The following is a 12,653-nucleotide window of genomic DNA, read 5'->3' on the forward strand; positions in this document are numbered from 1 at the left end:
TTATTTTATTTCTGTAGAAATAACCCTAAACAGTGAGCTGTCAGATATGTTGCCCATGTGATTTTTAAAAATTCAGTCCCATCTATTTTTAATTTTTATTTTGTTTGACATCAGATTTAGAGCTGACGTGAGAGATATTATGGTCTGGTACGTGTTCTAAAAAAGTCGGCTGTTTCGATGCCAGACGTCTTGCTGAATAAATAATTCCACATCGTGCTCTAAAAAGCTACATGTGTGAAGATTTATTTATTTATTTATTCCAAGATTAAAACAGTTATTTAAAAAAAAGAGAAGCTGAGGTCACACTAGAAACTAGATTTGGTGCTATGTAGTGAGAACAAGAACGCAGCATCCTCTGTTCCTGCTCTAACAATAAGACATGTTAAACTCTGACTTCTATATATTTATGAAGCACTATAGACGACACCCTGACATCATAAATTACCACCATAATGATGACCATTTTTGAGGAAAGTGAATTGTTAATGCTTGTCAGTGCTGTAGTTTATGGCCCACCCACAGGCAACACTATTGGTATCTCGCCAGCAGAGCCCCCTCTCCACCATGCTGCTCAACAATAAACTTTCTATAGGTAAAGCAATAAAAATCCAATGGAATCCAACTGTTAAGCACCGCAATGCAGAAATGTCAATGCTGAGTCAAATTAATTTATATTATCGCATTAAAAAACAACTTTAGCACGTGGAAAGTGCTTAACAGTCAAGCCAAATGAATGATGATTTAAAGAAGTTCTATTTCACAACCACTTACTACTGTAAAACATGTCTTCAAACTTGCATGTCCAGAGATGAAACTGCACCATTGAGACTGCTGTAAATCTGAAATAAACCAGTAAATTAATACATATTTGATAAGGCCACCAATTAGTGGCAACTGTGGCAAAAGCAACCCATGTAAATGCTGTGATCAACTGCTGTCAAACAAGAAAATTAATTAGGCCTGTATAAATGAGATTCCTGGATTTCCATATCACAGAAAAATCACACAACATAATTTTTAAAACCTTGATATTCTGTTATTTTTGTGCCACCCAAAACTTATCAGAGGAGTCCATCTGGGTACCCATTTGAAAACGGTCTGGAGATACTTTTTTACTTGTGAAGCACTGATTTTATCTATGAAAGGTGCTATACAAATAAAATGTTACCTACGTCCTTACTTACCCCTGGATATATTATTTCAATGTAAATCTCTAGTGCCTTTAGTATAAAAGCCCATTAAGATGCAGAAACCTCTGATTTCTCTGTGCTTCAGAGGAAGCAGGTTGAATTAAGCTGCAGCCCCATTAAAATCAGCAGTGTGCTGAAAGGTAATTTACATAAAAAATGAAAGTCTAAGTGATTGATATGCAGCTGATCGTAAAAAGATAAGCGAAAATAAGAGCTTGTACCATCCTCACTGGTTCGTTAATACCTTTATGGTTTTCCACAGCAGCTACCTGGAGCCGATCCATTCTGCTCCCCAGAGAGCGAGAAGGTGAGAGAAAAACTGACTGGGTATAGATCTGTGCACACGTGTGCTTATTTACTTTCTGTTTGCATTAATGTCACACAATTAAAGTTTGTTTCTCCTAAAATGCCTCTTAAAGAGACATTCTGCTACATCATGGCCACGTTTTGTGTTGTGCTTCTCTCTGTTCACCTGCATGTTGAATCTATTAAATTCACGGACAACATTTCAAAACTCAATGCATAACTTTGTGGTTGCATCCGATGTAGATCAAGCACAAGGGCAGGAGCAAATTTATCCTAAAGCACTTCTCCTTAAGGGTTAAGATTAGATTATTTCTCATATAACATACAGTTACTTTCAGTCTAGGCAAATAGAAATTCATCGGCCCATTGGAGTTTAATAATTAGTTAATCATTCAAACTTCTCTCCATAAAATGGAGAGAAGTTTACAATCAGATGGTGAGTACTGTGAAAGAATTGCACATCAGCACAATACTAGGTGGTGTCCTGGTGGTTAGTGCAGTGTGCTTGCGTTTTGAGAAAGCTGCAAGTGCATGGTTTGAACCCCAGATTGCCACTATGGATCCCTGAGCAAAACCTTTAGCTCCGGTTTGTGTCCCGGACGCTGTGAATCTGAACATTGCACTCTGAAGGATGGGCTAAATGGAGAAGACTAATTTTGTTGTAAAGTGCAACTGCAATAACAAATAACGATTTCTTTCTGTCTTTCTTTCTGTTTCTTTCTTTCTTTCTTTCTTTCTTTCTTTCTTTCTTTCTTTCTTTCTTTCTTTCTTTCTTTCTTTCTTTCCTTCTTTCTTTCTTTCAACTATTTTACCATACCTAGTATTCTCTCTTTCCTCCCACCAGTCTGATGTTTGCTGGTACAAAGCAAAGTCAACTAGACTACATTACTTTGGTTTAAAATTAAAAAAACTAAAATATCTGATGGCTTCTCTCTCTCTCTCTCTCTCTCTCTCTCTCTCTCTCTCTCTCTCTCTCTCTCTCTCTCTCTCTCTCTCTCTCTCTCTCTCTCTCTCTCTCTCTCTCTCTCTCTCTCTCTCTCTCTCTCTCTCTCTCTCTCTCTCTCTCTCTCTCTCTCTCTATTGCATAATTTAGCTGCAAAAATTTAATAAACATTAGATAATCTTCTTTAGGACCCAAATGAGCGTTTGTAAAGTCCTGATAGGAATTTTGGAGTTTTGACATAGATTTAAGTCTTCAACTCCAAATCTGGAATAATTTAGCTAATGAGCCTTGGCCTTTCTGGACTTTATCTTTTGTGCCAACATAAATGAGTCAATTTCCTGCTTCTAGAAGTGGGCCAAGTGCAGATCCATGAAATATGTAGGAAGTGCAGTCTTGAACCTGTAGACCATTTCCAGCTGCCCTGGGACCTTGGGAATTGGAGTTAGGAGGCAATGGTAGGTACATCTGAACAATTATTTTACTCCATCAACTAATACAGTCGACCTACATACACTTCAGCTCACTTCAGTGAGTGAGAGAGAACTCATTTTTGTCAATTTCTCTGTTTGCTGAATGACTTATTGCTTAAATGTCTGAGGCAGATATTATGAATTTCAGAGATGACTGACATTTTGAAGTCCTCCTTCAAAGTTTTCTTACCACCCTTGCTTAGTCCTTAAACAGACACTTCTAAAATATTGTGTCACTACAGCATTGGATGAAGTCACTAAATGATTCATAATCAAGAGTGAAAGGAAGGAAAAGGCAGAGAATATACTGCCTGAGACAGCATAAAAATTTTATTCTGTGTAGATCAAAGATCGTTCTCTCAATTGAAAACTTAATCTTAGCACAGGGCGCAGTGCCTGGACTCTAAAGCCCCGGAATATTATCAGATGAACATATTGTGAGACATTTATAACAGGGATTAAAACTTAAATTATTTGTTTTTGCAGCATGACCGTGCTTTTCTCTGCCTACTTTGTAAACATACATTGAAATATTTGTATTTACCCCTCAAATTCTATGTTCAAAGCAATTACAACTGATCTTGGGCTTAACACTGATTAGCATTTGATATATAGCTGCAAACAGAAGGGGGTGAGAAGGTTAAAAATAAAAAAAAATAAAGAGACAAGACATATAAAAGTAGAAAAACATAAATAAAATGAAAGAATCCTGTAAAAAAATAAGAGAAGTATTCTGTGATGGCCCAAATTTAATTATTTATTATTAGTATTTTAATCGTTAAAAAGGGACAAAATTAAATGAATAAAAAGCTCATGAAATAAATAAATGTACCATGACATAGTAAAATGTAAAATTAAATAAATAAATAAAATCTCTAATAAATAAATGTGGCGTCATCTAGCAACAGTATCATAGAACTATCATAATGCCGGTTTGCTTAATTAATAAATCAAAATTAAATAATGCCAGACCGAGCCTGACCATTTGCAATGCCTCGCAGTAAAGCGGAAGCTCAGCGTGATCATAGGCCAACCGTTATTAATTAAATAAACCAATTTACAGCAACTTTAAGAGCCTCATATCAGAACATTTACTCACATTAGTCAACTCTGCGGTCACATCTGAGCAATCGGCAGGTTTAGCAAGCGCTTCAGTGAACACCAACGTTCGTACTGTATTCCCAGAGACATTCCAATCTTTTCTGTCTTGGAATCATATATTTTTTGTCGTTTTTTTTCTCTCCACTAGAGCTTGGACCACTCTGCATTGTTTCGGCTGGAGATGCTATTAGTCGTTAACTGCTTCATTGTTTTAACAGCTGCGGCGCATGATAGTCTTTCATAAAAAAACTTTGTAGTCAACCAGAGTGAGCTACTGACACACACACACACACACACACACACACACACACACACACACACACACACACACAATATATATATATATATATATATAAAAGCAGCACCATATATCCTTTAGCCACTAGGGGCACTAGACCTGTAGCTGCCAGGTTTAGCACCCATGAAGGCCACTGGCAACACTGCAGTGTTGCAAAATTAAACAGTCTCCCTCCATGCTTTGGAATCTGATAGCAGACCACTGTGGAAAAGCAGATCACGAAGTAATCTAGTGACTTGTGAAGACAAGGCCACACTGACCCCTGTAGAGCGATGTTCTAGTTCACATGACCCATTCAGTGACGGAGCCGACACTCTCAAGTTACATAAGCAAGTTTTTGAGGAGGGCAGCCTGCACGGAGCATCGATATGTGCCAAGTGCTGTGTATTTACCTGAAAAACTATTTAATAAACCTAAAATGAAGCTAATACTTGGGTCAAAATGTACACGCTGCTGCTTTCAGACCCTCTGTGTACTAAAGTAGTATTTTTCACTTACCCAAAACGTTTGTAAGAAGCTTTGTGATGGGAGCGTGCTCGGTGTGTCAGTTTTCTTCAACTTTCTTCAGCTCACATTTTATGTTAACTTAAACTGCAATAGAGATAAAAATCACCTGTTTCTGTTTACAGCCATCTGTGGATAAAGAAAGAGTATGAGTCAAAGTAATATTTTTGGGTTCTTATTTACTGAGGCACCGATAAAAGCAACCATGAGCCAAGGTTTCCAAGAAACAAGGTGATGCTGCAAATAAGTACTCATTTGAGATACATCTCTCTGTCTTTTTTTTTTTTTTTATCAAATATCTGTGAATTTCACAAACTCAATCTGACTTTAAGTTTCAGTGCAAATGCTGGGAAAAGAAAATCACAAGATTAGGGCAAAAAAAGAGCAGCCTCTTTCCCAGACAAACCAGCGCTGTGAAAGCTGCGGTCAGCACCGACTGCAGGCCCAAAACATTCACTAAAAACGTTCCAGGTGGGTGAAACTTTTCCGGATATCTTAGTGAAAACGTGCCTGTGGCATTTTGTAAAAATTAAGCCATCCCTGGTCTAAAGTTAATAAAAAAAGCGAGGTGGGGGGGGGGGGGTTCATTGTTAGTATGAACGCATTTTTGTGATCATAGTAGTTTCTTAACCCCCTAGATGCATTTGGGTTGAGAAAGGAAATTCTTTGTGTCCATTCTTCTTGCCGGGGTTCTCTGGTGATAATCCCCTCTAGGCGCGCTCCTGTCCCGTGTAGCTGCAGCCGCTCCTGGGTCTCCTCCTCCTCCTCCCTCTCGGCCCCGCCCCCTAGGAGTGACTTGAAGCGAGGAGAGGCAGAGACCCTGCAGACACACACACACACACATATAGAGACACACATTTACTCAGGCTGAGCTTTTTCCTGCCAGCAATGCCGTGTCTTCTCTAAGTTTTTTTTACCCTGTTGGATACCAGCGTCCTGTCTCTGCGCGTCCCTCTCCAATGCGATCCTCTTGTCCCGGACTGAGGTGAGTCCAGAAATTCAAACATGCTTTTTTTTTTTCTTTCTTCTTCATTTTTTTTTTTTTCATGTGGGGTGAGCTCCGGACCGGTTGTAACTGAGGGAAGAAGCAGTGTGGGTTTTTCTTTCTCTCCCCCTCCCCATTGTCGCTGGAGGAAGACAGGCTTGGAGAGGGAGGCATGTCCGGCGTGTTGGAAACAGTTTCGGATAGCTGACTTTGTGGCGCTGCGTGGATCGCCGAGCGGTTTTATCAACCTGTAGTTAAGCCGGAGAAAAGCGCCGCTTCCGCTGCCTGTTACGCTCAGCGGCTCGGTCGGAGATTAGCAGAGCGGCTCTAACATCTCCTCCTCCTCCTGCTCCTCCATGGTGCCGCCGCGCCGCCGTACAGCTCCGGTTCTCTGATGCTGGGGGATCGCCGGGACGCACGAACGCTGTGAAGTGTTTTGGAGCCGCTCGGATCGATCACTTTTAAAGACGCCGTCAGCTGGACGTTTTGTTTGTTTTGTTTAGAAACCTCTGATCGTTGACAGGAGGGAGCTGTGCGTTGTGGTAAACTTTTGAATGGGGAATGTAGCAATGTGGACGTAATTACATTATGCTTGAAGTTAAGCCTTCCTATTTTTTTTTTTTTTGCCCCCTATGGTCACGTGACCTTTTTTTTTTATATTAAACTTTACAAAAGCCATACCTAAAAGCTGCTTTAAGTGCAAGATGCACTATTGAGCAATCCTCCCCTGGTCGCCCCTGATAGTTAAAGCTGAAATACAAAAATCGATTTATCCAATTCCAACTAAGACTATATTATGTCTAAACTAACTTTATCTACACTGATGTACTTTTCTTTTTGAGTTAAATCAAAATCTGAGAATGATTGTTTAGGAAAGCATGCAGTTTTGTTGTGATGAAGATCCTGGTTGCAGTAAACCCACAATTCCCTCAGTTTTTTTCTTTCATTTCAATCATCATAATATTGCCACTACACATTGTCATCTGGGTCTGTTAATTATTTTAGTTAGTTAAATTACTTATCTGTATTTTTTTTAGACTGGGATTGAACTTTTCTCCCAGAAAGACGATCCAACTGGTCAAATACATTCTGGGATTGCACAGCCTGTTTATGTGGCACTTGAAATGTAGTGACCTAGATACTGTATCCACTACTACTGTAGCTACTGTATGATTTGTTAACTTTGTTGTGTGTTCCTTTAAAAGATAATCAGGATTGGTCATAATTGCAGCTACACACTATATCGATTGTGACCAATACCTTAATCCCTGATATGAAGGTTACCGGCTATAGAAAACAGTTAAAGCAGGCAATGTTTGAATTAATTAATTTATTTGTAAATAACTTTAAATCTTGTTTTTTTTTTAATCTATTCAAACTGTATGAAACAGGGCAGCATTTTCAGAAGTGGCAATACAATCATTGCCGTGCTGCTGCATGTTCCTTTTCTCTTTTGGCACCAGTGGCCTTTATTTGACAGTAAGCTGACAAGAAATTGGGTTGAGTGAGAGGAAGAAGACATGCAGCAAAGGTCCATGGGCTGGGACTCGAACCGGCAAACCGTGGATGGCCGTGTTGAGGACTGAGGCCTCCAAACATGGGTGGCGTCGGGTGCTCTACCTCTGCTTCGCCGCCACGCCCCCTGCATGTTGTTCTTCTGGGCTTTTAAGCAGTCAGAAGTGTGCAACAACTGCTGTTTCTAGTTCAGTTCCCTCACCTGGATTCACAAAATATCCTCGGCTTCTTGTTCTCCTTGTTAGTTAAGACAGGTGGGATGCTTTCCTGGCTGTGATGGCCTTTTAAATCTTTGAAGTGTTTACCTGTTCTCGTTGCTCTCTTTGTGACTTCTCTTAGCATCTGCGCCAGCTGTTGGCTCATTTTCGAGAGATGCACAGCTAGCATATTTAATGAGCTAGTGTGTGACATTGGTGATTGGCAGTGATGCATGCAAACATACCTTTTTCAATCTGTCAAATGTGTGCTTTTTGTTTTCAAGCTCTAGTCGTACGGTTTTATATGCCGTATGGCAAATATTCTTTGGATTTATGACATTACTATAATAACCTCTAATTGGAATGGTGACAATAATCTATTTGACATTTTTGCTTGAGGACTGTATGGACAGAAGTACAAGTTAAATTTGAAACATTTCTTGTCCTGTGTAAAGGAGGTTAGCTAGTTAGTTTAAATTTGGTTGCATTAATTATTCATAAGACTGACCTTATTTTTAATCGACCTATCCCTATTACAAATTTTCTTTTGTATGTTTGCGTCTTTTCGGTTCCTCTTGTATTCAGTGGTTGCAGCTAGAGATCGACCGATGCAGGTTTTTTAAGGTCGATGCCGATACTTGATTATTTTGACATTAGTCTCCCCAATATCCGATATGAGCTGCTGATTCTTGGAGCTATTTATTTTTTCACCTCTATTTACATAATAAAAATGACACAGTGGTAACAAATGTTACAGAGGCCTCAAGACTTATGTTTAAACAATCTAATATTAACAATCAGCTTCAGACCGCCATTTCAAAGGCAGACCGAAAAAAAAAACAACAACCCCGCATCACGACTCTTACGGCAGCGCTTTGCTCGCACTTAATTAACATGGCACAGCAGGAAAATTGTTTCTTTAGTTCAGGGGGGAGAAGAACATAAAACACTCACCAACACTGCAGTGTGTGGATTATTATACGTAAAGTTAGACGCTGTACGCGTAGTGGTTGGTAATTGTTTTCATGCGCATATATGATTCTCCATGGCAATGCGCACTTACGCAGCGGTGGCTACTGGCCGGCTGGGTTTTTAGACAGCGAGGTGTCCTATACTAACCGTAAGCGGCTCGACCATCATTTAAAAAAAAAAAACAACAACAACAATATTTACATGCTGATTTCAGTGGCAGAGCAAAAGACAAAGTAAAAACTATGTCCGTTTTGATGACTCAGAGAGGGAGGGAGTGGCAATGCATGTGCTTCACATGACCTCAAGGTCCGCTGTTTAAAGCGCTAATGGATCGGCGAATGCATGCTTGTATTAGTCGATGCTAATACAAGAAGAAAAAAAAGTCGTAAATATCGGCCCAAAATGTCGCCCCGCCGATGTATCGTGAAGATTTGTATGATAAAGCTTTTTCACCAGATTCCTTTCCTGGCGCCACCAGGATTTAAAAATGAGCTTCCTCCAGATGGTGGCCTTAATGATGGGGTGAAGAGCTCTGCTATTTGGGGGGGGGGGGGGGGGGCTGCTGGTTCTTCCCATCAAAAGGAGTTAGTTGATATGATTTTGGCATCTGATCAGGATCGGCTCCCGTTTAGGGTTTTCCTGTAACGTCTCACTGGGAGGAGACCCTGAGGAAGACCCAGAACTCACTGGAGGGACTAGATATCCCATCTGGCTCTGGAAAAGCTTGGAATCCCTCAGAATGTGCTGGACCTGTTACCCCCACGACCTGTTCTCTGATACATGGAAGACGATGGATGGATGATTAAGTTTAACTCATTCACACACTTTCTTTAAAGCTGTTAGTTCCCTTTTCATTCCCGCCTGGATGCTGTTTTAAATGTTCACCAAAGCAATATAGTATGTCATCCCCAAATAAAGAGAGCATTAGACCATTAGATATGCTAAATATATCACTTATGTACAATATAAACAGTTTTGGGCCTAGCATAAAGCCTTGTGAGACACCACAGGTAACCTCTAATAAATCAGAATCCACTTTATTTATCTGAACATATTTATATCTATTAGTAATTGTTAATCAGGGAACTAACAATATCAAACAATTTGTGTTGTTGGTTTGTTTTACTTTTTTGGCGTGCCTGTATATTTATTTTTTGCAGAAGTCCACAGATAACTAATTTAGCCATCATGTAAGCACTGATTTTAGGTTAAAATAGAGTATCACAAATCCTCAGGAATTTACATTTTGTAAGAATGCGTTGGGTTTTTAACTCGGGGACAGTTTTAAATAGCCTCCTGTGGTATTGGGGGTTGTGGCAACACTCACAAAATGAATGCATGCCTGTGTAAAAAAAAAAAAAAAAAAAAAAAATGGAGATTGAGACTGTGATGATGGTGACTTTCTCTCTCTTAGTCTAAGCCAGTCTTTCCCAAATGCATTCAGCATAGCTATTTATGATGTTTTTGTTTGTTTAACTAACATTGAAATACGATCTCAATATGTTTTTTATTACACAGATTATTTGACTCGGGCACTCCTCCAGACTGCGCGCGGCGGTTGCAGTGATATTTAAAGCAGTAAATCATTAGTCTTTCTAAACAATTTTGTAATGGCAGAATTAGATTCCTCTGAGTGTCTGAGTGAGCAGCCTCTGATCTCTGAGGAGCCCCAGTGCTCTCCTTCACTACTCCCTCTTCACTGATAAGCTGCCTCCGTAATATATTCTCTGTAGTTTTGTAGCCTAACTGATGTTTAATTATTCCAACATGGTGATTTGGCTGTAGCTTATAAAATATTGAAACAGAAGTAGCCCCGGAGACACGGCAAAAGACATCGGCCTGTCTTTGAACAGTTTGAATATGACTGAATGTTAAAGGGGCTGGTAAAAGAAGTAAAAAAACAAGTGCACAAACATTTGTGTCTTAGTATGGATTGCAAAATCATTTCTATGACCTCACATTGCTAAATGAGTATTTTGTAATCAGTGCCTGCAATCATTATATTTGCTTGCTATTTAAAAAAATTTATAGTCGATCAGCAATCTTATTAGAGACGGCAATGAGGCACAAACTTAACTATTAATACGTAGATGGTCAAAGCAGCCCCTTTCACCTGGTCATGGGAATGTCCTGTGATCACACTGTTCAGGACAGCGACTGGTTCTGTTTATTCCCCAGAGATGATGATATTTTTGGTGGGAAATGTATCAACCCCATAATAAAAGTAAAAGACCTTGCGAAGATCCTGGCTGACAGTTTCATTTTCACTTTGATTCAAGCTCTGCGCCAACATGAGCTGAAAGGCCACTCAGAGAGCAAGATGCTATTACTCCAAAACCAACACACAGAAAAAAAAAAGTATTCAGGGACCTGCATTTCTGCACACACGTCTTTTGCTCTGAAATCATTGTTACACCGTAGGAAGTGGGAAGCAGGCGAGGCTGAAAGCACCGATCCGTATTTGAAATATGGTGGAGGCAGGAGGAGGAACGGGTACGCTTCACAAAACAGATGATGTCATGAGGAAAGCACATTATCTTTAAATGTTAAGGCAGGGTCTGAGGGTATCAGCCAGAAAATTAAATATTGGGCATATATGGGTTTTCCAAATGTACAATGACTTTTAGCATGCCATCATATTGGTGATTTAAGTGGCTTAAGAGCAACAAAGTGACTGTTTTTGTCCAGTCCAATAAAAAAAGTTGTGGACAGTGCTGAAAATAGCCAGCAAACCTTTTGGGAGAAGTTTATGTAAAGATACTGAATGTGTTTCAACATGAGACCACTTTCCAGCAGCTCTACTCTAATTCGCCTGCTTGGTTCTGCTCAGCCAAGCTGTTCTCTATTTCATTCGTGTTGGTTTTCAACAAACCCGGTAAGGCCCGAGGGTTGGTGAATGCCTCCTGGGGGTGGCTTTAGCCCCACTTCCAGCCGTCAGTGTTGTGCACTCTGCTTAAGCATTACTGTGTGACATTAACACTTTAAAGAAATCTGTGAAAAACAGAGAGAAGAGACGTGACTATCTGATCTGCTCCAAAGTTTGCCTCAAGGAGTTAAAGTTTAGGGCTTTATGGGGAAGTTTTTGCCTCAGGCATGGTGAGAATGACGATAAGTCAACAATAAGGACTTTAAAGCGCAAAACCGCAGAAAAATTATTTTTATATGTTTGTTGGATGTTTGTGCTGCACTGATCTGGTGGACTGTTCTTTGGCAGAGCTTTCTCCTGCTGCTGTGTCTTCTATAGTGGTTCGATCAGGGGTTGTGAACACATTTTTTGAACCAAACACTCTGATCGACCCTGCTCCGGGACAAATGGAGCCGGTGCAAAATGGTCTCAAGTCATACAACTTAAATGGCAATTTTATTTTTTACAAAATAATTTGACTAAAGAATTACAGTTTACTTTTGAAAACAAAATTGTAGAAAAAGTATTTTGTTCATTATTCTCTCACTTAGCAAATATAATTGATTCTGATAATCCTTATTGACCTAAAAGAGGAACATTTTAGTCTGATGATTTAGTCGGACAATGACGGGGAAAAAAAAGGTAATGCAGTGCAGTGTATATAGTACATGTAAACATCTGGTTTCAGCTGCTTAAATAATAACCTTTCTCCTCCCTGATACCTTTGTTTAACAGTACCTATTAAATCCCTTGTAACCTCTATGCAAGCCATGGCTTTAGCTAAAGAATAAGATCAACAAATGTGAATACCCTATTAGGACCGCTGATTTTTGCTTCATGCTAATCCGACTCTTTAATTGATGGTAGATTTGTGATCCCAAGCAGACAGAAGGCTTTACCTAAATCTAAAGGTGAAGGACCTTTGTTCCTTCACCTTTATATATACATAAGCTCTGTGTAATATTGAAATTGGAAAAGGTTTTGATTTTGTGTCACGAAAATGTTTTTTTTTCTTTTTTTAGCTGGTACATGTGTACTTTTTATATCATTGGTTGCTGAGATGACATGTAAAGTACCTTTGCTCCACACAAGCTGGTTGTGCTCATTAGGTGGACAAACTTTACTTCAAAACATCGTAAGACTTGTCTTGATCTCATCAAGCGCTCAGCATCATTTAAACCTAAAAAAGCTTTTAGCCTGAATAGAATCAAAACTCTAATGTGTCCTTTAGGAATTCAGTCCTCAGATTGTTCGGTCCTTGTATGTT

At 39.5% G+C, this 12,653-nt stretch overlaps 1 protein-coding gene and 1 long non-coding RNA gene across 2 annotated transcripts in view; one reads left to right on the forward strand and one right to left on the reverse strand.

Moving 5' to 3' along the window:
• Positions 1–5,087: 5,087 nt before the first annotated feature.
• Positions 5,088–6,361, reverse strand: LOC118567126. Its single transcript, XR_004933501.1, has 2 exons — positions 5,730–6,361; positions 5,088–5,632 (listed from the first exon to the last, which is right to left on the reverse strand). It is a non-coding gene; the product is annotated as an uncharacterized LOC118567126 (long non-coding RNA).
• The window catches only part of ppp1r16b (protein phosphatase 1, regulatory subunit 16B), a 161,710-nt gene continuing 154,746 nt past the window's right edge, over positions 5,690–12,653 (forward strand). The window contains exon 1 of the mRNA XM_012876624.3: positions 5,690–5,797. The gene's annotated coding sequence lies outside the window, so the exon portion shown is untranslated. The remainder of the gene's footprint in view (positions 5,798–12,653) is intronic.

This window comes from Fundulus heteroclitus, chromosome 20 (genome assembly GCF_011125445.2).
Source record: "Fundulus heteroclitus isolate FHET01 chromosome 20, MU-UCD_Fhet_4.1, whole genome shotgun sequence".
Taxonomy (NCBI): domain Eukaryota; kingdom Metazoa; phylum Chordata; class Actinopteri; order Cyprinodontiformes; family Fundulidae; genus Fundulus; species Fundulus heteroclitus.